Source organism: Dipodomys merriami, unplaced genomic scaffold (genome assembly GCF_024711535.1).
Source record: "Dipodomys merriami isolate MVZ:Mamm:240054 unplaced genomic scaffold, mDipMer1.0.p SCAF_69, whole genome shotgun sequence".
Classification (NCBI taxonomy): Eukaryota; Metazoa; Chordata; class Mammalia; order Rodentia; family Heteromyidae; genus Dipodomys; species Dipodomys merriami.
This window is the reverse complement of record NW_027206279.1, coordinates 4,381,457-4,407,114: the sequence shown is the minus strand read 5'-3', so window position 1 is coordinate 4,407,114 and position 25,658 is coordinate 4,381,457. Positions and strand designations below refer to the sequence as shown.

The 25,658-nt window shown below is 53.3% G+C and overlaps 1 protein-coding gene across 7 annotated transcripts in view; it reads right to left on the bottom strand.

The window, feature by feature from the left end:
• Pak6 (p21 (RAC1) activated kinase 6) overlaps positions 1-20,191 on the bottom strand; it is a 28,479-nt gene extending 8,288 nt beyond the window's left edge. Inside the window, exons 1-4 of one of the 7 annotated variants that reach the window (XM_070005779.1) lie at positions 19,337-20,191; positions 18,485-18,570; positions 11,359-11,464; positions 8,977-9,062 (exon numbers count right to left, since the gene is read on the bottom strand). The gene's annotated coding sequence lies outside the window, so the exon portion shown is untranslated. Of the gene's footprint in view, positions 1-8,976; positions 9,063-9,414; positions 9,433-11,006; positions 11,123-11,358; positions 11,465-14,360; positions 14,472-14,855; positions 14,956-18,484; positions 18,571-19,033; positions 19,134-19,336 lie in introns of those variants that run through there. The other 6 variants (XM_070005781.1, XM_070005783.1, XM_070005778.1 and 3 more) reach the window with 6 other exon arrangements.
• Positions 20,192-25,658: the final 5,467 nt, after the last annotated feature.

Sequence of the window (25,658 nt, the reverse complement as noted above, 5' to 3'; positions counted from 1 at the left end):
TTTGTATTTGTTTATCACAGTCAACTCTGGTTTGTCCCAGGATGGCTGAACTAAACATACAAACAACCTGTTAATGGATCATACAACACTCATAAAAAGTCCAGCAGTTCTTGCTCAGGCTGAGATGACATGTCCTAGCACAGGGAGACCTGAAAGGCCCTTCAGGTCCCCAGGCCCTGACCCCTGGGGACAGCTCGGGGGAAGGCAGCAGCAGAGCTGCCCAGAGCTCTGAGGACACACAACATGACTTGCAGTCAAGCCTGGCCGGTCAGTCCCTGGCTGATTTGTGGTCTAAGGTCTCAGCACCATCCACAGTGAGCAGTGATTCAGGCCGCCACAGATGTGAGAGACAAACTGGGAAGCTGGGAGGAACAGTGACTTCCAAACAGCTGCTCCTGTCTTGCCTTCGGGACAGCCCAGGGCCTGGGATGTTGCAAATGGATGGAAGACAGGGTCGGACACCATCTGCAGGACTTAAAACAGCCCAGTGGGTTCTCACATCACCTGGAAAGGTCGCTTCCCAATTCCTTCCTTCCTTCCTTCCTTCCTTTTTTCCTTCCTTCCTTTCTTCCATCCATCCTTCCATCCTTCTCTCTCTCTCTATCCCTTTCTCTCGTCTCTCTTTCTTTGTCTCACTGTATTGCCTGGGTTAGACTTGAACTCCTAGGCTCAAGTGATTCTCCTGCCTTAGCATCCCAAGTAGCTGAGGCTTCAGGTATACACTGCCTCTCGTGACTTCGTGTGCTTCCTGATTTGACTCCATCTGTGACTCGTCTGCTTACAGCTCTGGTGTGCAGGCCATTGGCTTCTCTTTTGGCTCCATCACTGTCCTGGTCACTTTCACAGGGTCTGCAGTAGTCATGGCAGGCCTGGGAGGCGGCTGGTGCCCACTGAGAAAGGCAAGGGCTGGAACGGCCACTGTGAATCCGCAGCAGGCCTCTGGGACTGTCCACTACTTTTCGCGTCTCCCCGCCATTCCCTCAAAGCGGTGCCTTCAATTGTTCAAAGTGCAGCCATTTCAGGGAGCGTCTGCCACTAATTTGCAGCCACTTGGATGGAGTTACCTGAAGAACTTGGGCCTCGGTGTTCACCTCTCAGGCTAGGTCATGGCGGCAGCTCCCAGGGTTCACTGAGTGCTAGGTAAGCATATTTCCTGCAGACAATGGCTGCCATTTTTGGCACTCGTCTCTGAGCTCAGGGCCTCTAGACGGTGGTCCTCAGGCAGGTAGAGGTCTGGGATCGCAAATTTTCACATCTACTTCTTAAAGGGTCATGCCTACATTCTGAGTTCTGGATCCCGAGGACCTCACTCTGTGTCCAGGGTGCAGAGACCTCGTGGTCAGATAAAATCCAACCTTCTCCCTTAGGGCCTCTGCCTTCTGCCACAGAGGGTGTGCATTCTGCAAAGCTCATTCACATCCGTCCCTGGATACTTGAGCTGGCCTGTCTCTCTCCTGCCTCAGTCTGTGAATAGAGACATACTTTGACACAAAGTAGAGCTGTCTGAGCCAGCTGTACGCAGCTCACACCTGTAATCCTAGCTACTCAGGAGGCTAAGATTTGAGACTCACAGTTTGAAGCCAGCCCAGGCAGGAAGGAGTAAAAGACCCTTATCCCCAATTAACCACCAAACAGCCAGAAGTGGAGCTGTGGCTCAAGTGGTATAGTGCCAGCCTTGGGTGAAAAAAAAAAAAAACTAATAGGGCTGGGAAGGTGGCTCAGTGGTAGAGTGCTTGCTTTGCATGCATGAGGCCCTGGGTTTGATTCCTCAGCACCACATAACCAGAAAAAGCCAGAAGTGGCTCTGTGGCTCAAGTGGTAGAGCGCTTGCCTTGAGCTGAAGAGCTGAGGGACAGCGCCCAGGCCCAGAGTTCAAGCCACATGACCAACAAACAACAACAACAACAAACTGATGGACAGCACCCAGGCCCTGAGTTCAAGCTCCATGACAGGCACATGTGAGCACATACACACACACATACACACACACACACACACGTGCACATGCATGTGCATGCACATATACAAACACAGAGAGTGAACTGAATTTCTATGTACTACAACCAGCAAACAGAAAATGAAGTAAGAAGATACCATGTAACTTTACATTATAAAAAGCAAATAGCCTGGACATTATAAAAAGCAAATAGCCTGGAATAAATCTAACAAAAGCTATGCGAAAGTACACTGAAAACACTGAAAAGTACAAACCCTTATTATTAAGGAGTGTTCATGGCTTGGCAGATTTAATCCTGTGAGGATGTCAATTACTCCCAAATTAACCTACAGATTTATTTCAGTCTCAGCATGTTTCTTTTGGCAGAAACTGCCACAGTGATCCTACCATGTACAGAGAAGCACAGAGAACCAGGAATAGCTGGCTGATCTTAAAGAACGAAGAGGGAAGATTACACTAAAAATAGACCAAGATTTATTATAGAGCGGCCATAATTAATACAACGTAGAATTGGCAGAAGGATTGACAGGTAGAGCAATGGGACAGGAGAGAGACTCCAGAAATAGACCCCCTCCTGTGAGGTCACTTGACTGATGGCAAAGGTGACACTGCTCAAGGGTGGAAATGGATCAGCTTTTCAGTAAATGTAGCTGAAGCAACTGGGTTCCCAAGAGCAGAAAAAGGGAACCTAAAAAGAAACTTCACACCACACCCCTGGATTACCTGAAGATAGATAGCTCTCCTACCTCTGTGGAAAGATAAAACAATGACGCTGGTATTGGGGTGGGGGCTGAGACCCAAACCTGTCCACTCTCCCCACCATGGGTCCCCAAAACAAATGAAACCATCTTAATGGTGTGTGTGTGTGTGTGCACATGTGTGCAAAGTGAAATTCTTGATGGTACACATTTGATGTGGATGATTTGCCCTGCAGTGGAAACAGTGAGAGGAAACACATTGAAATTGCTGCTGTGTTGGCTACAGGTAGGTTCACCCTACCTCGTCTTTCTGGTCCACATTTTCCTTAAAGATAGTTCATTCCTTTTTTATTTTTTCTTTTGCCTGAACTGTGGGCCTGGGCGCTGTCCCTCAGCTCTTCAGCTCAAGGCTAGCGCTCTGCCACTTGAGCCACAGCGCCACTTCTGGCTTTTTCTTGCTAATTGAACCCAGGGCCTCGTGCATGCAAGGCAAGCCCTCTACCACTGAGCCATCTTCCCAGCCCGGTAGATTCTTTTTCTAGAAAAAACAAAAACGAAACACCCAGTATTGGTGGCTCACCCCTGTAATCCTAGCTGCTCAGGTGGCTGAGGTCTGAGGAAACCAGCAGTAGCCAGGGAGACTGAGGGAGGCAGCGGCTGCATCCTCCATTAAATGAGGACATACAAGCCTTCAAGTGCCACCATAGGACCCATCCGTGTCCCACACTGGGTTCTTCCAGAAGCTGACATCAAAGAAAATACAGCTGAGTAGCAAAGAGGAAGGCTAGAGTTCCCGCTGGTGACCAGTCCCTCTCTTGCTACCTTCCTTGCCTGAAAGAAACAGTGTAGGCCTTGGAGTCAAGGTAGAAATGGGCAGAAGCAGGATGCCAGCCCAGGCCCGGGTGGCCTCAGTGCTCCAGCCTGACACTGAGGCTGGACCCCAGGCTAGGAATGCACTTCCACATTTGATGGATGCTTTGAGCATTACCTTCCTGCTGCTGCCCCAAGCCTGGGTCAGCCGAGGCTGCCCCCTGCCAGGAGGGAAGAGGCCAGCCCAAACCGGTTTGTGGAGGAAGCTCCCTGGCCCGGGTCCCGCTGAGCAGGAGCTTGGCAGCGTAGCCTGCCACTTCCTGGCAGATGCATTCTGGAGGAAACGCTGCCACACCCAGAAGACCAGAGGGCTTAGCTATTTGGAAGGTTCAGGAAGCCAGAGGTCTTGGGTCCCTGAAGAGTGGTACTATGGTGTTACGTTGGAGGAAAGGGAGACTCAGAAGCAAAAGCTACTCAGGGCAGTAGATTTTCTTGAACACCTACTATGGCTAGGCCCTCTCTGAGATTGGCAGCCCTGAGAGGTAGGAATTATTATTATTATTATTATTAATTATCCATAATCCAGATGTGGCTGAAAAAAAGACAGAAAGAAGAAATGACGGGCTGGGAAGGTGGCTCAGTGGTGGAGCGCTTGCCTTGCATGCATGAGACCCTGGGTTCGATTCCTCAGCACCACATAAGCAAAAAGAAAAAAGCTGGAAGTGACACTGTGGCTCAAGTGGTAGAGCGCTAGCCTTGAGCTGAAGAGCTGAGGGACAGCGCCCAGGCCCAGAGTTCAGGCCCCATGACCGGACCCCCCTGCCAAAAAAAGAAGAAATGACAGTCAGGGGCCTGAACCCAGCTTTGATGCCAAGCCCCTGCTGGGTCCCATGCCCACCCTGGAGGCAGCAGGGTTGCTCCACTGTTCCCTTTGCGGAAGTCTTCATAGCAACCTCCTGGGAGGCGTGCCAAGCAGGTGGGCACAGCCAGCTCCCTGCACCCTGCCCGCAAGTTCTCTCCTGAGCCTGTGTGAGTCAGAGCCTGGGGAGTCTGGGGCTGCCCTAACTTGTAGGCTGACCCTCACCTCGTACGAAGAACCAGAGTTTCCCTTTGCACCCAGTAAGGTGAAAAGGCCACATTGGGAACAGTGGGCAAGCGGGAAAAGCAAGGCCACTGCAGAGGGGCTCAGCCTGACCCCAGAGTGGGCTCACAGCAATGTAGGACAGAGAGCGTGGGGGCCCTGGGAGCCACATGGGGTGATCGGCTGCTCTTACTCAGGGAGACACCAGAACTATGGGGCCTCCCAGCTCCAGGACAAAACTAGAGAGATCTAGGTCTGTGTGCAAAGCTCGTGGCAGTGCAGATCTTCAAGGGAGCCTTGCCATTAGATGTCCCGCTGGGAAGCTCCCTCTGTCCCAAACACTTGGTTTTTCCAGAACTCCTCTGTGGGAAGCAGCTCTGGGGCTGTTCTAAGGCACCGTCCCTGCTTTTCATTCAGAGTGGCCGCCGCAGCCTCCAGACCTGGCTTTGAGTAGCGTTTTGCCATTTTTACACAGCGAGTCGCTTTCAGGAAAGGATGCTGAGGACATGAAAGGGATCCCCAGGAAGACACCAGAAAAAAAGCAGACTGTGGGGTGAGCAAGCTGGGAGGTTGCTGTCCATTTGAAACGAGCCTCATGGGCATGGCCGTGCTGTCCGGATGAATGGGAAGACAGGAGGCTGGCGCCTGGTCCCACCAGAGCAAAGACACCCTGCTGAAGGCTCCCGTGGCGGGGAGAGGGGGGGAGGCACCCTGGGGTAGGTGGGGGGACACGGCTGGGCTCCTCACAGGAATGCTGAAGGCCTGCTTATCAGATTCCTGTCCAGCATGAACCTGGGGGCTACCCTCCAGACCTCAGCATCCTTGTTGGTGACCACACATCCAGCCAGGCGGGAGGCTGGGGACTAACAGCACGTTCTTGCTCAGGAAATAGCTTGGGTATTTTTAATAGTCAGCACTCTGGGGTACCCAGCCTCTAGGCTGACATGTTACATGTTTAAAAGAGTACAATGAAGCCGGTGCCAGTGGCTCACACCTGTCATCCTAGCTACTCAGGAGGCTGAGATCATGGTTCAAAGCCAACCCAGGCAGGAAAGGCCATGAGACTCTTTTTTTTTTTTTTTTTGGGTCCGGTCATGGGGCCTGAACTCTGGGCCTGGACGCTGTCCCTCAGTTCTTCAGCTCAAGGCTAGCGCTCTACCACTTGAGCCACAGCGCCACTTCCGGCTTTTTTCTTTTCGCTTATGTGGTGCTGAGGAATCGAACCCAGGGCCTCTGGCATGTAAGGCAAGCGCTCTACCACTGAGCCAACTTCCCAGCCCCCCATGAGACTCTTATCTCCAATAAAACACTCAGAAAACCAGGAGTGATGTAGTGGGCCAAGAGGTACAGTGCTTGCCTTGAGCTGAAGAGCTGAGGGACAGTGCCCAGGCCCAGAGTTCAAGACCCAACAAAATGATCGCCAGGTGCCGATGGCTCACATGTGTAATCCTAGCTACTCAAGAGGATGAGTTCTGAGGACCGAGGTTTGAAGAAAGCCTAGGCAGAAAAGTCCATGATATGCTTATCTCTAATCAACCAACAAAAAAGCCACAATGGAGCTGTGGCTTAAGTCTTAAGCAAAAGAGCTAAAGAATAATGCTTAGGTCCTGAGTTCAGGTCCTCAGTCAGGGCTGGTACGCACATACAAGAATCTGATGGGGGCTGGGAAGGTGGCTCAGTGGTAGAGCGCTTGCCTTGCATGCATGAGGCCCTGGGTTCAATTCCTCAGCACTACATAAGCAAAAAGAAAAAAAGCCAGAAGTGGCGCTGTGGCTCATGTGGTAGAGCGCTAGCCATGAGCTGAAGAGCTGAGGGACAGCGCCCAGGCCCAGAGTTCAGGCCCCACGACCAGACACCCCCTCTCCCCCCCCCCCGCAAAAAAAAAAGAATCCGATGCTGAAGACCATTCACTGGCGTATGTCAGCACTGGCTCAAGGAGAGGCTGAAGAACCAGGCTGGCCAGCCAAGAAGGGTCAATATTGACTCAGGTTGCCTCTGGGCCCAGCTCCAGCCTGCTTAGACAACACTGAAGTCCAGGAGTGACACAAGCCAGACCGGCCCCGAGGCCTTCTGTTTATTGTCCCTCGAAGCCAACCTCTGCCTAGAGCCTTGGCACTGGGCTTTCCTAGACACAAGCTGTCTCCAAGGGAAGACCCAAAGAATGACATTTCCTCAGAGTCCTGCAAGCCAGGGACCATCTCAATCTCTCAGACTTCAACTGTCTACATGCAGAAGCCTAGGGCCACAATGGCTGGCCAGAAGAACCTCTACAGTCCCTAAACACCAGACTGCTTCATGCTTTACAACCCTTAGCTTTCTGCTTCTCAGTTTTCTTTACCTTCTCATTTTACCACTCCTCATCAAACCACAGGGAGGGCTGCACCTGCTGCTGTTTAGGGCCCGTCTTAAAGATGATAGGTGGCCAGGGAGAGGAAGAAAGAGACACCTAAAGGTGGCAGACACCTTTGAAGTGCCTGCCACACACTATAGACTATGCTAGGTGCCTTTTACAAGTGTATCTAGGGTGGTTAATCATTACAGTGAGTGGCTAAGCATTAGAGAGTTAATTGTAGATATTATGAGCTCTGTTTTACAGAGCAAGAAATCAAGACTGAGAGGAAAGCAACTGACCAAGATGGCCATCCACTATGCCCAGTGCCCAGAAAAGTCAAAGGATCCTCCATAATCACACAGCTATTTGGAACAGGCTCCCCGTGTCCCAAGCAGTTCCATGGGAGCAGTAGGCCCAGCGCCCCTGTTAACGTGTGCTCACGCCATGACACACGGAGTGTGCTGCTGTCACACTAAAGCCAAATCCCTGGCCAAAAGGGGTCCCTACCCTGTGCGGAACCCTCCTTGAACACACCCGCAGCCTTTATTTTATATTTCTACTGCCCTGCTCTAACCGCCTCAGATAGCATTTGCCAGATCATTCTCCCAGTTCCCCATGACAGAAGGTGCTCAGGGTAGCTTTCCTAGCTGGAGGCACTGCAGTTTTTGGACATTGATCGTTACAGTTAGAAACAAGCTTATGAGGACAGCATTCTCATACCCAATTTGTTAGACAATTCAAAGAAGACAGTGCTGTTGGTTCATATCTATAATCCTAGATGCTTGGGAGGATCACAGTTTGAGCCTAACCCAGGCCAAAAAGTTAGTAAGACTTCAAATGAATGGCCGGAGAGTAAAACAGGTTCTGTTGGGAGGTGGGGGGCGGGTAGAGAAGTGGGTGAATGACAATGAGTATGGTTGAAATACTTCATATGAAAATAGAACAAAGAAGTTAGTTGAAATTATTTTAAGAAGGTGGAGGAGGGAGGAGGGAGCGTGGTAGATGGATGAGATACATTGTGTACATGTGTGAAAATATCACAGTGAAACCCCTCCTCCTATCACTAACATGTGCCAAAAAAAAAAAAAAATCTACGCCCGGGCTCCAGTGGTTCATGCTTGTAATCTTAGCTGCTCAGGAGGCTGAGAGCTGAGGATCAGAGTTCAAAGCCAGCCCAGGTAGGAAAGTCCATGAGACTCTTCAAATAACATTCAGAAAAACTGGAAGCAATGCTGTGGCTCAACATGGTAGAGAGCTAGGCTTGAATGAAAGAGCTCAGGGACTGCTCAGACCCTGAGTTCAACTCTATGACCAAAATCATCATCATCATCATCATCATCATCATCATCATCATCATCACCATCATCACCATCATCACCATCATCATCATCATCACCATCATCATCATCATCATCACCATCATCATCATCATCATCATCACCATCATCATCATCATCATCACCATCATCATCATCACCATCTTACAAAGAAACATTTAGGAAGACCCCGGCCCCACCTCAACAGCAAAAGATGACGGGTGTGTGCCTGTCATGCTGTCTAACGGAAATCGTAATAGAAGGATCCCTGTCCAGGCCCGCTTGGACAAAAAGTAGCAAAAGTAGCAAAGCAAAACAGGCTGCAGGCATGGCTCAAGTGGTGGAGCACCAGCCTAGCAAGTATGAAGCCTGGCCTTCAAAGCCCAGTACTACCAGAAAAACACCGAGAGAGGGAAAGGTGCGGTGGAGAGAAAGGGAGGGAGGGCTCAGAGAGAAGTACAGCAACTTGCCCTCGCAATCGGAGGCCAAGTCGGCATTTGAACCCAGCTCCTTTGGGTTCCCGGGGAGCCGCTAGCCACCAGCCATGGCGATACAGGAGGCGGCCACGGCGGGAGGGGCACGGGTGGGGACTGACCTCCCCACCGCCACTCACAGGAGCCCCGCGCAGCGCAGCGCAGGGCACGGGGCGCAGACCCCCGGCCGGCCCAGCGCCGTGGCTGCTCACACTGGGGGGGCCTGGCCGGGGCCGGGCGGGGCCGGGCCGGGGCGGGGCCCCGCGGAGCTCCGCCCCCGGCGCGCCCTGGGCCGCTGCCCCCACTCACCTGCCCGGGGCGGTCTCACCCTTCTGGGGTCAGCTCTGGCGGGCGCAGCAGCGGTCCGGGGCGCCCCGGGGGCGGTCCTCGCGAGCCTGGGCGGGGAGCAAACGGGAAACACTGTGACAAGTGCGGGGTACCCCCCGCGGGCTCGCGCACCTCTGGGGACCCCGGGGCCCCGCCCCCCGCGGGGAGAGGGGAGGGTCCGGGACGGGGGGGGCGCGCGCGGGGCGGGGAAGGGGGCGCGCGCGAGGCGGGGGGCGCGCGCGGGGCGGGGGGCGCCCCACCACGTCCGGCCCCGCCCCCTCCACCGCGCACCCCCCTCCGCGGAGGGCGGCGCCCTGGGGCCCCGCCGGCCAGCGGAGAACTTGGGGTGCCCGGGACCCGGGGAGGGGGGCTGGGCCAGCTGGGGTCGCCGGAGCCCCCCGGCGCCGGCCCCGCACCCACCTGCCGAGCGAGCGAGGGAGCGAGGGAACGGGAAGCCGCCGGAGCGGCGGGCGCGGCGGGGCGGGCCGCCCGGGCGGGAGGGGCGAGGGCAAGTCCCGGCAGCGCCGGCGGGTGCCGGCAGGGTGCGGCCTCAGGTGGGGCTCGCGAGGCCGGGCCGGGACCCCCGCCGCCACCCCACCGGCCCGCCCTGCCCGCCTTTCTTTGCCCGCACCGAGCGGCTTGGCTCGGCCACCCCAACCCCGCGGTGCGCGCCCGGCCCCCGGCTCTCCCTGCGGCCCCGGGGACCCCAGACCCCTCCCCGGCCTGGGCACGCCCCGGAGAACCCCAGCCCCTCTCCCCGGCCTGGGTACGCCCCGGGGTCCCCCCAGCCCCCCTCCCCGGCCTAGGCACGCCCCGGGGTCCCCCCAGCCCCCTCCCGGCCTGGGCACGCCCCGGGGTCCCCAGCCCCCCTCCCCGGCCTGGGCACGCCCCGGGGTCCCCCCAGCCCCCTCCCGGCCTGGGCACGCCCCGGGGTCCCCAGCCCCCCTCCCCGGCCTGGGCACGCCCCGGGGTCCCCAGCCCCCCTCCCCGGCCTGGGCACGCCCCGGGGTCCCCCCAGCCCCCCTCCCGGCCTGGGCACACCCCGGGGTCCCCCCAGCCCCCCTCCCCGGCCTGGGCACGCCCCGGGGACACCCCCCCTCCGGGCTCCTGTGGCTCTGCCAGTGTTGGAGAGGCAGTGGCCACCTGTCTGTCTGTTCTGTCTGTCTGTCTGTTCTGTCTGTTCTGTCTGTCTGTCTGTCTGCCCCGTGGAGGGAGGGAGGACGCCCTCCCCCGCCCAGGGTTGCCCACGGGGCTGGCAGTTGCGGGACCTCGGGTTTGGCTGCGGCCGTGGGCGCAAAGTTGAGTTTGTCACGGCCACGGCCCACATCCCTCAGTCCACAGCTCCGCGGGCCACGCCGACACCATTTCGTCCGTGCTGTGGGTGAGAGCTAAGGCCTCGCATGGGAACTCGCCGGCCCCATGCGGGTGTGTGTCCCGCGTGGGAGGATGGCTGTCCCCCTGGCTTCTCCCCTTCCCTCTCCTCCCCCCCTCCATTCCCCAGCCGAGTCTTGGTCTGTCTGACTGGAGGCCATGGCCCTCCGGTGGGGGGGGGGGGACACCAGGATGGCCACCCAGGAGGCCAGCTGCGGGGACAGGAAGGGTGACACCGTGTGGCTTCCCAGAATTAGCCTGGCTGTCCGGTCTGATGCTGGCCATGGGAAGAAGCGGGTGTGGAGGGGGGAGCTTGCTGGCTGAACCCAAGCTAGAAGGAGATGCACTGTGTGCACAAAGCTAGAATTGAGGGGCTGGGAAGGTGGCTCAGTGGCAGAGCACTTGCCTTGCATGCCTGAGGCCCTGGGTTCGATTCCTCAGCACCACATAAGCAAAAAGAAAAAAGCCAGAAGTGGCACTGTGATTCAAGTGGTAGAGCAGAGCCTTGAGCTGAAGAGCTGAGGGACAGCGCCCAGGCCCAGAGTTCAGGCCCCATGACCGGACCTCCCCCCCCAAAAAAAGCTAGAATTGACACTGAAATCGCCCTTTTCGCACACCGTGTTTTAACACAACCGCCTTACCTATCAACGCCACAGCCCCAAGCTCCGCTTCCCAACCGGCGAACTCCAAGAAAGTATGGCTGTCAGAATAGTCCCAGAAACAAACTGGGGGTGGTGTATTTTGGTTCTATCCTCACCTTGTAAGGGGTAAATCAAGGAAATCCTAAGTTCCCTCAGGCCCTTGAGAGAGAGCGTCTCCCAAGTAAGACACACCCAGGAGGCACTGGACCACTACTGGCCAGATATGCCACAGCATGCCATGCCATGGCTACAAGACTAGACTACCGGCCGGCTCGGCCATCACCCAGCCTCATCTGGGAGCTTCTCCCTACCCAAGATCCAGCTGTACTGAGCTGGGTGACACCGTGCTCACCTGGGACAAGGAAAGCATGCAGGGTGGGTCCTGAGTGATTACTTCCTGCTTGGGACTCTTCCTCTTTCCTCTTCTCCTTGGATCCCTGGGCCAGCTCAGCCCTGGCCTGGAGGAGAGGGAAGTGTGAGGGAGAGGGACAATCTAGGGGACTCGGCCAGGGTCCACACAACTCTCCAGCACTGTGGGGGACACCAGGTGCACTCCCTTAGATGGGACAGGACTCTGACTGGGGGAGTTGTTCAGGCTCTACTATTCTAGGAGTTGGGGGCGGGGGGCTGCATGCTCTGGAGCTCCCATCTGGTCTACAAGAGCCTCAGGGTAGGCAGTGGGGTGGGGTAAGTGCTTCCCAAATCTCCCTCAGCCCGTGGCCGGTGGCCTGCCGGCCTGTTGTAGCAGCTGAGTACCGCAGCCAGGCTGAGAGCCTGGTGAGGGCCAAAGAGGAAAGATACAGATCAACTTGTGGTTTAGAAATACAAACACATTATCCTTTCCCAGCACCTTTCCACTCTCTTGCTCCTCTCATTCAGCCATCGAAACCACCCACAGATGGAAGCGCTTTGACCGCTGAGGAAACGGAGACGTAACTAGCTTACACCACAAATTTCTTATTTCTAAGACATACAGTCACTGGGTGCCAGTGGCTCACACCTATCAGCCTAGCTGCTGGGAAGGCATGCAGTTCAAAGCCAGCCTGGGCAGGAAAGTCCGTGAGACTCTTATCTCCAATGAACACCAGAAAACCTGAAGTGGCGCCGTGGCTCAAGCTGAAGAGCCCAGAGTTCAAGCCCATGACAAGAAGAAGAAGAAAAAAGTCACAGAGTCTATGGTATTCTGTCTCAGTTGACTAAAAGGCCTAAGCCAGTTACTGTGTGGAGCCCAGGGCCTATTCTCTTACTCCGGTTGATCAGAAGTCTCTGGTCCCAAGGATGCCTAGGTAGTTGGTAGGTAGGGGGAACCCAGCTTGGACCACAGTCTAGGAAGAATGAATCATGGAGAGAGAGAGGTGGAAGATACCCTCAGCCAATTTCTGAGCAAGACGTGAGGAGGACGCGCACAGGTGAAAAGCAAACTGGCCACCGACTCCCCTGCTCGCGTCAGGCCGGGGGCTTCCCTAATCACAAGTTAGCGCCATACCTAAAGGCCATTTATCAATCCATCTCACCTTCACAGACTGAAAAAAGGCTCCGCCACACAAGGCCTTATATGTAGAGCCTTGTGGGGAGAGGGTCTGAGATGGTTGTCTGTACAGGAGGAAGAGTTTTGTGGGGATTCCTGGAGGATGGATAGCTGTCTGCTTACACTGGAACATTCTTTGGAGATGGCCCCTGCCCGCACCTTCCCTTCCAGCCTGCCCTTTGTGCCTAGGCCGGTGCCTCTCACCCTGATGGGACCGTCCATCTCTTCAAGCACCAGCCTGGCAGTCTGGTTTGGAGCGGACTTTGCCAGGCAGACTCTGCCACATAGGCCAGGAGTCCCCACAGGGTTGAGGCCTCTTCCCCCTGATCTCAGCCTCACATGCTTGACGTGAATAATGGGTATAGAGAACTCCTTCATGCTCACAGGAACGTGCTGGAAGGAAGATGTCTAGAGCACGAGGAGAGGAGAGGATCCAGGGGTCCTGAGGGGACTGGTATGGCCAAACTGGTGACCACAGCTGCTGCAGGAAGCAGGGGAGCCCCCCTCCCCCTCTCTGCACACTCACTCACCAGCCATGAGAGAGCAATCAACCCAGCCCAGGATGGGGTGCCCAGGGCAGAATTCCAGAAGACAAGGCTTGCTATGGAACCAACCCAACAGGTCTGTCCACTCCAGATCCCCAGGAGTGCACCTCAGCCCCGCCTGGGGCCAAGCAGATGTTTGGGAAAAGCGCCAGAGTCCCGGGGGTCATCTGGCTGCTGGATAGAGAATCCTGCAGATTCTCTAGAACTCAGTAGAGGCAAGCTGCCACACCTGCCCCGTCACGCCTCTCTGCCGGCTTTTGCTCGCGTTCTGATTATACTCAGTTTCCTGTGCCAAAGTTGGCATGGGGGGGGGGGGAGACTCGACTAATCTGACAAACCCCAAGGGGACTGGGAAGCCGGGAAGAGTCCCTTGGAAGCAGGGCCCACAGTTTGCTAGGACACCCTTCCCAGATCAGGGATGGAGCCACCTCTGCACGGAGAACACTCCTTTTGGAGACAAAATGAATTTAATATCCTCTCGTCACAATTGCCTTGCAGTGTTCCCCCCGCCCCCCAACAACTGCATTGGCTTCCAAAGTTCCACCCCATGTCTTTTGCCGGCAGTTGGCGCACTGACGGGCATTTCCCTGGCAGAGCTAACCGCGGCGGCCTCCCTGCAGGCAAACCGTTCCCTGCCCTTCCTTCCTCCCTCCTCAGCCTGCAGCACGCTGCCCAGGGCTGAGGTCAGAGCAGACTTGTCCCTAGGGTCTGACTTCCACAAAGGACAGCCAAGAGTGACCAGGTGAAGGCCAAGGCCGCTGCTGCGGCCGGCTGCCCAAGCCCCATGCCAAACGCTTGGGCGGAAAACCCGAGGTCTAAATGCATGAAGGTCATAGCCACTAACATTGGGTCAGTGTTAAGATGCGTGTCCTCTCTTAGCTCCACTCAGCTGCTCTGTGCTCAGCTGCCATCCCTTCCCTGGGTCCTTCCTTTCCTGGTTCTCTGGCATATAGGTGGCAGGGTCCCTGTCTGCCACAGGGATGGTTGGCCTACTGCGACGTTCCCGTGGTCCTGGGCACACCTCCGCCACCCTAACAGCCTCACTGGGCCAGTGCAGGGCCTGCAGGCTGCCTGCTCTTGCGCAGAGCCCTGCATGACTGCTGACCTCTGCCCTCCATCCCGACATCCCCCACCCCGCCCTGAGACCGCCACCTCTTCCCACCCCCGCTCTGGGTCCCAGATCATCTTCCAGTAAGATCCACTGTGAAGTCTCATCTAGCTGAGGCCTGCTGCCCGAGGGCTGTCTGGGGTCCAAAGTACATACTGGTGGGGGGGACTCACCTAGGGTGGAGGCCCCCCGCATGGCCGCTCCTCTCTCTGTCCAGACTCAGATATTTTTCCACTTGTGGATTCTCTCATCATGGCTGCCTCTTTGACGTAAGACACCACAGAACCGGACTTAATCTATCTAAATCAGATCTAAATCATGTCAACCCGTGGGCAGGACGAGTCTGCACTGGGTGAGCATAATCTAGGCTCTATGGAAGCACAGAGGAGGGATGTGGAGCTGTCCAGGCTACCGATGTGAGCCGAGGCCACCTCTCCAGCCAGCCCTTCCCCTCCGGCCCTGCGTGGGGGGAGGGGCACCCCTGAGATGCAGTTGTTTATCGACGGGACCTCCAGCTAGCTCTCAGGGCCTGTTTCCCTCTGTAAAATATAGTGAGGTTGGGTGAACCATCCAAGCTTTGCCTTTAAAGGGGGTCCTTTCCCCTCTCTGTCCCTCCCCCTTCATTCCTGGGACTGGGCACGGCTCCTTTGGCACTCTCCACCCTGTACCTTCTAGCACAATGCCACATGGAGTCTCATTGGGCGCTGAAAGGAAGAAAATGGTGCTGGAGACCGCCAGGTCAGGAAAGCTGAGCCACACAGAACCAGTCCTCCGGCTTGAGCTCCGCGGCTGTGGCCTGCTCCTTCACCAAGCCGGCAAATGGCCTTGAGCAAGGTGACTGCTTTGTTGCTATTTGGCCTGGAGAGAGTGGGCTGGGTTGTGCAGGGCTGGAATCAGAGGCCAGCGGACCTAAGCTCCCTGTATGTGCTTCTCAGGACACCCAGAAGAGCCCTCCCCACACTGTCCCCACAGCCCAGGTGCTTGATTCGCTGGCAGAATAGGTTGTCACAGAAACCCTGCTGGTGTACAAAAATGATCACCAGTGTCCCTCTATAAGTACTGACTGCAGTCAGAGCCAGGTCTTAAAGACAAAGCTGGTCAGCATGGTGTCCCTTACTGGAGTTAGGGCCATGTAGCTCCTTGAATGGTGTGACATGTTTTGTTTTTTAGATGATTAGAAATTCAGATTACTTTTTTCTAAACTCATAGGATAGGTAAGGTATTATGGGAAAAGTAAGAAGCCACTGGGTGGTGCTGGTGGCTCATACCTGTAATCCTAGCTACTCAGGAGGCTGAGATCTGTCACAGTTCAAAGCCAGCCAGGGCAGGAAAGTCCACGAGACTCTTATTTCCAATTAACCACCAGAAAACAGAAAGTGGCGCTGTGGCTCAAGTGGTAGAGTGCTTGCCTTGAGCAGAAGAACTCAGGGATGACACCCAGGCCCCAAGTTCAAGCCCTACAGCCCACAAATAAAAGTAAGAAGCCATCTCCAAGTCTCTGCTAGAGTCACCCAGGAGCCCCCGGAGCCTCATCTGACCTCTCAGCAGAACCCCAAGTTTTGTGCAGTTTGTTTGCTTGAAATAGAGCCTCACTATGGAATCCAGACTGGTCCAGAACTCTGTGAAGATTGGCCTTCCGTCTATAGTCCTGCTTTAGCCTCCCCAGTGCTGGGACTACAGGTGTGAGTCATCATGCCTGGCTAGTTTTGGGCTTTAGATGGGGTTCACAATTCTTCAAGGAATTGAGCGAAGCTTCCAGGCCCACTGAGGAATGAGATCAGGTCCAACTCCAGGTCCCCCAAACCATGAACTCTAGATCTAGAAGGAATTGCTAATGGCCCTCATGTAACTGTTCAGAGAACCTCTACAGTTTACTATTTGGGAAAAAGCCCGCCTAGCATTGCCATTCTTCCTAGCTTTGTTAGGAAGGATCTGTGTTTCTGAGGGCATTAGCTTCTCTCAAGGAAGGGTCTTCCACGCCCACCTCCCCTAGGAAGCCTTCCTGTGTCCCAAAACAAGGTATGGTCTCATCCTCCTGGTATGCTGTTCCTCCATAATCTTAGCAGTTCCCACAGTCCTCACAACAACCCTATCTCATTAGCACTATAATTATCTCTGTGGCCTGGGAGAGGAAATTGAGAGACAGACATGAAGCAACTCTTCCAAGTAACCAGGACAAGGCAATATGGCAGCCTGGTGTGACGCCCCGCCTGCTGAGCTTGCATGTTAACCACGCATGCTCCTTTCTCATGCTGGTATTTCTCCCTGAGCACTCATCGGCTGCCTGGACCTGACCATGATAGCTGTTTCACCTTGGGTTTTCATTCTTTATTATTGCTTACCTGGCCGTGCTAGGGTTTGCACTAAGGGCCTTGCAGACGCGAGGCAGGTGTTCTACCACTTCAGCCCTGTTTCTAGCCCTTTTTGCTCTGGTTAGTTTTTGAGATAGGGTCTTGCTTTTTACCCAGGACTGTGATCCTCCTATTTCTACTTTCCACACAGCTGGGATCACAGGTATGCACCGCTGTACCCAGCATCTCAGAGGTCTTACAAACTTTCTGCCCAGGAAGGCCTCAATGGTCGAGCCTCCTGATCTTGGCCTAAGTAGCTGGGATTATAGGCCTAAGCCACTGGTGAATGGCACAGAGTTAGTTGTCCAAGTGAGTTCAGGCCTCTCTTGTTCTCTCCTACTTGCTTGCCCTTCTGCCTTCTGCCACAGCATGGCACAGCACCAGGTGCCCAGCTTGCCTGTTCACAAGGTTAGCCCTGGCCTCAGAAGTCGCCATGCTCTGCCCCAAGCTGCTGGAGGGTCCACTTCTACCCCCAGGGACTCACAGAAATGAGGTCTCTTCTGAGAAGAAAGCTTGCTGCCATTCCTTGCTGCTCACACGTGGCAAACTGTTGGGCCTTCCACAGGTGGGCTGGAGGGCATCGTCTGGGAAGAGAGCTCTTCCAGCCCAGGACAGACTCCCAGGAGTCCTTCCTGCCTTCTGCCCCCAGGACAGTGACTGGAGAGTCTCTGGGCCACTAGGAAAGGAATGTAGTCGTCCAGCCTGTGGACCTTGTTCCTGCCTAGCTCTGCCATCACCCTGCAGGAACTCTTCCACAGAGGCGGCTACCTCCCTCCCCCAGCACTCTTCAAACCCTAGGAGGCCTTTTCTGCTGCTGCTCCTATATCTGGCCTCCTGGCCTGGCCACACACCACGCCATTAGCTTGCTGCTTGCCCGGAGCTCAGTAATGTCTATTACCCTTGCCCCCAGCTCCGCTTCGCATCCTTTCCCAGGCTTATGGCTACCTTTGCAGAGGAAGCAAGAAGCCCTCCCACCAATGGTCACTCTCCTCATCCTGGAGCCAGTTAGGAGAGGTAGTTGGGGGTCCCTGGTCCCTCCCCAGACAGGGGCATCCTTGGTCACCAGTAGGGGGCAGTGTGGAGAGGGCTTGGCGCTGGCTTTAGCCTCCACGATGCCCGTCCCCCCCCCTTCCCTATGCCTGGCACATTGTGTAGAGCTGACAGCCCGCCCAGTGTCTGCAGTGAGTGCAGGGGCTGTGTATGGAACCCACCAACAAGGCCTTCCAGAAGGGTTTGCTCCTGGTGTCGGCCCTCTCCTGGAACCCAGAGCTCTAGCTCTGTCATCTCCAAACCTGCACCAGGCTCCCATCAGGAAAGCCTGCCTGTGGAGCCAACCCCTTGCTCCGCCAAAGTCCTCAGTCCTAGCTGAGCAAGTTCCCACAGCGCCGAGTCTCGAGGCCACACAGCACTCAATTCCTGTACCTGGTTCCCATCAGATCCCAAGCAGAAACGCGGAAACCTTTTTTTTGGGGGGGGTGGGGGACAGAACAAATGGGAGCCTCGATGCTTGGTTTGACCTCTACCCCTATAAAGGGGAGCTGGATGGAACCACCAGGCCAGTAGCCCTGAAGCAGGGGTAGGAAGCCTATGGCCTGTGGGGTCATTCAGCCACCTGGTCCCCTGACCCCTACCCCCCCCCCCCGGGTGCTGCATTTCAGAATGAAACTGAGTCTGCACCAGGTCAAGCTCAGGGGAAAGAGCATGACTCCAAGCCTGGCACCGACGAGCCAACAGACACCCCATAAATGTGTGTGGAATGAATACCCACAGGAAGAGAGGCTCCCCTCCCCCCAGGCCATCCTGCCTGGTGGCACTGGAATGACCAGCAGAAGCTGCTGAAACCCACACATTCTTTTCTTTGGAAATACAGCTTTTTGCCTTTCTGTCCCAGGCAAGGGGTGGTCTGGAACCCTGGCAGCCTGTCCCGGCGGCAGTGGGGACTTTACCTTGGTGCTTGCTCTGCGCAGCTGGGCCTCACGCTCTCCCGCTGCAGGCTGCTGCTGCTTGTCTGGAACCCACAAATCGGTGCTCCCTTCAGGAGGAAAAAAAAGAAAAAGAAAAGGAAAGGAAGACCTCAGTGAAGACCTCAGTGCTTCTGTGGCCAGCCCCATCTCCGGGGAGGCTCCTGTCCTGCCTCTGTGGGCACAGCGTGCCTCCCTGCAGCGGCTCAGCTTACTCATTCAGGAGCCTTCCAGACTGCCAGCTGTGTGGGAGAAGCGGGGCCTGCGCCCCTCCACCTGACATGCACCCTGTGTGTGTGGGGGGGGGGGGGGCTCCAGCCACGCCCCACCCTGTCAATAAACTGCCGTGAGCCTGGCAGAGGGCATATGGGTGGCCTGCCCTGAGTGGTGGCATTGTGGCAGGATTCTTGGCAGAAAGCTGCTTCTTGGGTGCTCAGGGCTCTGGGAAAGAAAGGGCTGCCCAGTCTCCCTCCCTCCCCCCCCCCGCAAGTGTGCTCCGCGCCCCTTCTAGTGGCCTTCTAGACCACTTCCTACCTTGACATTTGTATTTGTCTCTGTCCTAGGGACCTAGGCCCTACCCGTGCTGGCAGCTGCTCCTCAGCCTACACAGGCCATGTGCTTGGGGTGATCCTTGGGCCCAACACCCACCCGGCACCGCTCAGGATGAACTGCTGTGAACTCCTTATCACCACTGTACTGGGTACAACTGACACCCCTCCTCCCCCAACATGTGCATGCGAGAGCACGCACGCGCGTGCACACACACACACACACACACACACACACACACACACACACACTCAGGCACATGCCAGTCCTCACTCAGCACACACCTACCTGTGCAGGCCTGCCCAAGCCAGCCCAGATCCTCTCGACTCTGACCTACAAGCCTCTCCTTACAAAGACATCCCTGGGAAGAGCAAGTTCAAAGCCAGCCAGGGAGGACTCCAGTCTGCGTGAAGACTCCCTTTGAACGGTAAGTTCAAAGCCAGCCAGGGAGGACTCCGGTCCGTGTGGATGAGACTCCCCTTCTCTCTCGACACCTTCCGAGGACACGTGGGCAGCCGGATCACCATGTCTGCTATTGCACTCTGCCAGCAGCTGTCTCTTCCCAGGCACCTCCAGCCCTCCCCGGGCCTCCCATGTCCTCAGGGAGTGGCAGCAGATCGGCGGCAAGCCCCATCTTCCTCCGAGCCAAGGTATTTCAGGGGAGCTGGAAGGGGCGGGCCTCAGGTGCTGCTCCAAGTTTTCAGCTCCCAAAATAATCCGCACACAAAGGAGAAGGCAGAGAGCTGTGGCGGGCGGTGACTCAGTGGTGGTGGGCCGGCTTAGTCACCTGGAGGGTGGCTGGTGGCTCCTAGCTCCCGCACCTGCTGTGAGCAGCCGTGGCGGTGAGGAGCTGGTGATGGAGCCCCAGCGAGTCCCGGGGGTGGAGGCCTGGCTGACAGCGGCTGCTCCCGCCTGGCTGTGGAGGATCCGGGCTCAGGCAGCCCCGGCCGCGGCCCGCCCCTCCTCCACCCAGCACCCCGGCTCACTTTGGGATCTCTCCATTAAATCCTCAGGCGGCGAGCTGCTCTGGAGGGCGCGAGCGGCTCTGGGTTGCTTAGTAATTTTGCTATCGTCGGAGGTTGCCATGGGGAGGAGGGTGATGTCACTGACACAAAAAACCCACTGAATTTACAAATCAGCTGGGGCTGGAGCTATTTATAAAAACACGTTTTTCTCTGCCTTCCTTTACTGAGGGGGAGAGGGAGGGAAGGAGGGAGGGAGGGAGGGAGGGGGGAGGGCTGCCAGCTGGGCTCAGAGAAGTCCCTTGTAGTCCACCCCACTCTTCCCCCCCCCCAATACCCCAGGCCTCCTGGCTTACTCCCAAGCCCCCCAGGTTTGGAGCTGTGAGAGTCAGACCTGGCAGGCCCTGGCCACAGCTGGGCTGCACCCCTCTGGGGGGGGAGGGGCGTGCCAGGGGTCAGAAGCCTCCCACTCCACGGGGCTCCTCACTGCTCAGCCCTAAGCAGAAACAGGGTCATGTGCAGGTCCCCAGCTGTGCCCACCTGCCAGCCGCTCCCACTGCGCAGTGGGTGCAGCCTGGCCTCCCTTGTCTTCTCCGTCTGTGGGTGCGCCCCTGCATCTCTGCTGCTGCCTCTGTCACCGGGATGACATGCCTCCTCTCTGTGGTGATGGCCATACCTGGTGACCGTTCTGGCAGAGCCCATGTCACCATGACAGCAGCTGCCACCTCTGGCTGGCCGGCCCAGTGCTGTGGTGGCAGCCACGTGGAGAGATGGAGTTGTCCTGACGCTCCCCCCATCGCCTAATGTCCAAGGTGACATGAGGGGCATATCTTACTTTGGAAAATTCTTTCTCCATTTTCCTCCTAGGGTAGCCATGTGTGATGTTTGGCTAGTAGCCCAGGCTGTAGGTTTTCCCAGTGCGGAACTCACATGCCACAGCAGAGTGACCTCTGGCATGTGATTTAATTGTACCTCATCCACACAATGGGAGTGGGTTCCCCTGCCTCGTGGGATTGTGGGAGTTCAGTGACAACGCCCCTGGTACCCAGTCTGCTCATCCTGAGACCTCAATAAACATTAACTTTTCTTCTTGACTGGCCTGTGTCATGTAATGCGCATTCGATCCATCCACTAACGGATGGGGGGGTTAATGTTCCAGAACCATCACCCCAGTCTCCTCCTGTACAAAGGTCTCAAAGCCACACACAGAATATTCCAGCAAACTGCACAATGTTGAATAGCATAGAATTACATGCAAAGGGGCTGGGAAGTAGCTCAGTGGTAGAGCGCTTGCCTTGCATTTATGAGGCCCTGGGTTTGATTCCTCAGGACCACATAAGCAGAAAAAGCCAGAAGTGGGGCTTAGGCTCAAGTGATAGAGCACTAGCCTTGAGCTGAAGAGCTGAGGGACAGCACCCAGGCCCAGAGTTCAGGCCCACGACTGGACCCCCCCCCCAAAAAAAAAAGATATAAATTGGGCTGGAGGAATGGCTCAAGTGGTAGCAAGGATGAGGCCTTAAACTTGAACTGTAGTATTGCCAAGAAAGAAAGAAAGAAAGAAAGAAAGAAAGAAAGAAAGAAAGAAAGAAAGAAAGAAAGAAAGAAAGAAAGAAAGAAAGAAAGAAAGAAAAAAAGAAAGAGAAAGAAAGAAAGAGAGAGAGAAAGGGGGAAGGAAGAGGGGTAGGGAGAAAAGGAGGGAAGGAAAAAAAAGAAAGAAAAGAAATTAAATTTAAATAAAAATTTAAAGATATAAAGTTAAAAACTAGAGGGATAATTGGGTAGATGAATGAAGAGAGAAAGGGTAGGTGAATGCAGTCATACTGTATATATGCAAAAATGGAACTAGAAAATTGGGAGAGATGGGGAGAATGATACAAGAGGTGACGTTGATCAAGATGTGTTGTGTGGGGCTGGGAAGATGGCTCAGTGGTAGAGCACTTGCCTTGCATGCCTGAGGCCCCGGGTTCGATTCCTCAGCACCACATAAATAAAATAAAAAGCCAGAAGTGGCGCTTTGACTCAAGTGGTACAGAGCTAGCCTTGAGCTGAAGAGCTGAGGGACAGCGCCCAGGCCCAGAATTCAGGCCCCACGACCGGAACCCCCCCCTAAAAAATAAGATGTGTTGTGCTCATAAATTGACATACAACTCATACAACTCCTTAAAGATAATTAAGAAACTAAAAACTAAAAATAAATATAGATTGGGAAAGATGAGGGCAGAATGGCAGCAGGGCTGACATGGATCAAGATGCATTGATGTGTTGAACTGAAAACTCTTTGTATAAAATTTTGAATTTTTTAAAATAAAAAGGTAATATCATACTCATGAGCGGCAAAGGGTGTTTATTTTTTATTTTTTTTTTTTTTTTAATTTTTTTTATTGTAGAGATACTATACAGAGGGTTACAGTTACATGAGTGAGGTAATGAGTACACTTCCACTTCCTCTTGAACATTGTTACCCCCTCCATTGTTTTCCCCCTACCATCCCCTCCCTCCCTCCCTTCCCCAAGGTTCTTTTTTTTTTTTTTTTTTTTTTTGATCGTGATTAAGTGATTACTTAATTTCCGGAAATTCACAGTATTGTGGAATAATGATGCTCATTTAAAGTCACAAGTTCATTCTAACTTTCCTGGAGCAAATTGTCTATCACAGTCTGTAATATATAACGGTGCTCATATGTTATATACCATATATGTGATCAGCAGCATGGGGATATTTAGTAGTGGTTCAACCAGATGAGTGGGAGTTCTTTGTTTTTTAAGTCCTGTTAGTTTTGTCATATCACCTAACATTTTGGATTCATCATCCACTTATCAGGGAGACCATGTACTGTTTGTCTCTTCGTTCTTGGCTTACCTCGCTCAACATGATTCCTTCTAGCTCCATCCATTTCCCTGCAAATGCCATTATTTTGTCATTTCTAATGGCTGCATAATATTCCATTGTGTATAGATACCACAATTTTTGGATCCATTCATCTGTGGTGGGGCATCTAGGTTGTTTCCATATCCTAGCTATTGCGAACAGTGCTGCAATAAACATGGAGGTGCACGTGTCCTTGTATATTGGTTCCTGTTGTTCAGGGTAGATGCCTAGAAGTGGTATGACTGGGTCGTAAGGGAGGTCAATCTTTAGCTTTCTAAGGACCCTCCAGACTGCTTTCCAAAGTGGTTGTATGAGTGTACATTCCCACCAGCAGTGTAATAGCGTTCCTCGTTCTCCACATCCCCTCCAGCATTTGTCGTTGGCTGATTTGTGGATGTGGGACATTCTGACTGGGGTAAGGTGGTATCTCAGGGTTGTCTTTATTTGCATTTCCTTCACCACCAGGGATGATGAACATTTCCTCATGTGTTTCTTTGCCATTTTTATTTCTTCATTTGAGAAGTCCCTCTTTAGTTCCCTTGCCCATTTAGTAATTGGTGTGTTGGGTTTGGGAGGGATTAGTTTCTTGAGTTCCCTGTATATACAGGATGTTAACCCCTTGTCTGATATATTGCTGGTAAATATTTTTTCCCAATTAGTTGGTTGTCTTTCTAGCTTGGTTGCGATAGCTTTATCTGTGCAGAAGCTTTTTATTTTAAGGTAGTCCCATTTGTCGAGTCTCTCTCCAATTTGTTGTGACCCTGGGACTCTGTTCAGGAAGTTCCTTCCTGTGCCTATTAGTTCAAGTGTCTCTCCTACTCTGTCCTGCAGTAGTTTCAGAGATTCAGGTTTAATGTTAAGGTCTTTAATCCATTTTGAGTTGATGTTGGTGCATGGTGATAGGCTGGGGTCCACTTTTAGTTTTCTGCATGTGGCTGCCCAGTTTTCCCAGCACCAGCGGTTGAAGAGGCTGTGTTTCTTCCATTGTATGTCTTTGGCTCCTTTGTCGAATATCAGCTGGCTGTAGGCCTGTGGATTTATTTCTGGATCTTCTATTCTGTTCCATTGGTCTTCGGGTCTGTTTTTGTGCCAGTACCATGCTGTCTTTGTTATTATAGCTCTGTAGTAGAGTTTGAAGTTCGGCATGGATAGCCCTCCCATATTGTCTTTATCCCCTAGAATTGTTTTGGCTATTCTAGGTCTTTTGTTGTTCCATATGAATTTTTGGACTGTTTTCTGTATTTCAGTGATGTACGTCATTGGGATTTTAATAGGAATTGCGTTGAATTTGTATATTAGTTTTGGAAGTATTACCATCTTTACTATATTAAGTCGGCCTATCCAGGAGCATGGGAGGTCTTTCCATTTCCTAGTGTCTTCTGCAATTTCTTTCTTTAACTTTTTATAGTTCTCATTAAATAGTTCTTTTACATCTTTGGTTAGGTTAATTCCTAAATATTTTATTTTTCGGGAGGTTATTGTGAATGGGGTTGCTCCCTTTATTTCCCTCTCTTCCTGTACATTATCAGTGTATAGGAAGGCAACTGATTTTTGTGGGTTTATTTTGTATCCTGCTATTTTGCCAAAGTGATTTATGATTTCTAAGAGTTTGGGGATGGAGTTTTTGGGATCGTGGAGGTATAGTATCATGTCGTCTGCAAAAAGGGATAGTTTAACTTCTTCTTTTCCTATGAGGATCCCTTTAATATCTTTTTCTTGCCTTATTGCCCTGGCTAAGGGTTCTAGGACTATATTGAAGAGGAGTGGAGACAGTGGGCATCCTTGCCTTGTTCCTGATTTTAGGAGAATTGGTTGTAGCTTTTCCCCATTAAGTATAATATTGGCTATTGGTCTGTCATAAATGGCTTTTATTGTTTTTAGAAATGTTCCTTCTATTCCTATTTTCTCCAGAGCTTTTAGCATGAATGAATGTTGAATTTTGTCAAAGGCCTTTTCTGCATCTGTAGCGATAATCATGTGATTCTTGACCTTGGCTCTGTTGATATGTTGGATTACATTTATTGACTTACGTATGTTAAACCATCCCTGTGTCTCTGGGATGAAGCCTACCTGGTCATAGTGAATTATTTTTTTTATGTGTTTCTGGATTCTGTTAGCTAGAATCTTGTTAAGGATCTTTGCATCTGTGTTCATCAAGGAGATTGGCCTGTAATTCTCCTTTTTGGTTGGGTCTTTGCCTGGTTTGGGGATGAGTGTGATATTGGCTTCGTAGAATGAGTTTGGGATAGCTCCTTCCTTCTCTGTTTCTCTGAAGAGCTTGAGGAGTATGGGTATTAGTTCTTGTTTAAAGGTCTTATAGAATTCTGCTGTGAATCCATCTGGTCCTGGGCTTTTTTTTGTTGGAAGACTTTTGATAGCTTCCTGTATCTCATTATAGGATATTGGCTTATTTAATTGGTTAACTTCTTCTTTGCTCAGTTTGGGCAACTTGTATTTCTCTAAAAATGCATCCATTTCTGCCCGATTTTCTTCCTTTAGAGAGTATAGCTTTTGAAAGTAGCAAAGGGTGTTTAAAACATGAATATTCCCCTGAACCAATTGTACTGTAAGTCAACTTGGGGAGATGAATAGTGAATTTCTTCCCTCATATCTTCCAGATTCCTAGAACACAAAACGTTTATAGAGAAAAGAAAACAGGAGGGTGTGGAGCAGCTGAGGTGGTAGTTTATGGTGTTAAATTTGAAACAATAATTCGGAAGATAACAATTACTCTAAGAAATGTAACATTTCTAAGTTCCTGCCAGCCTACAAGAAGTAGA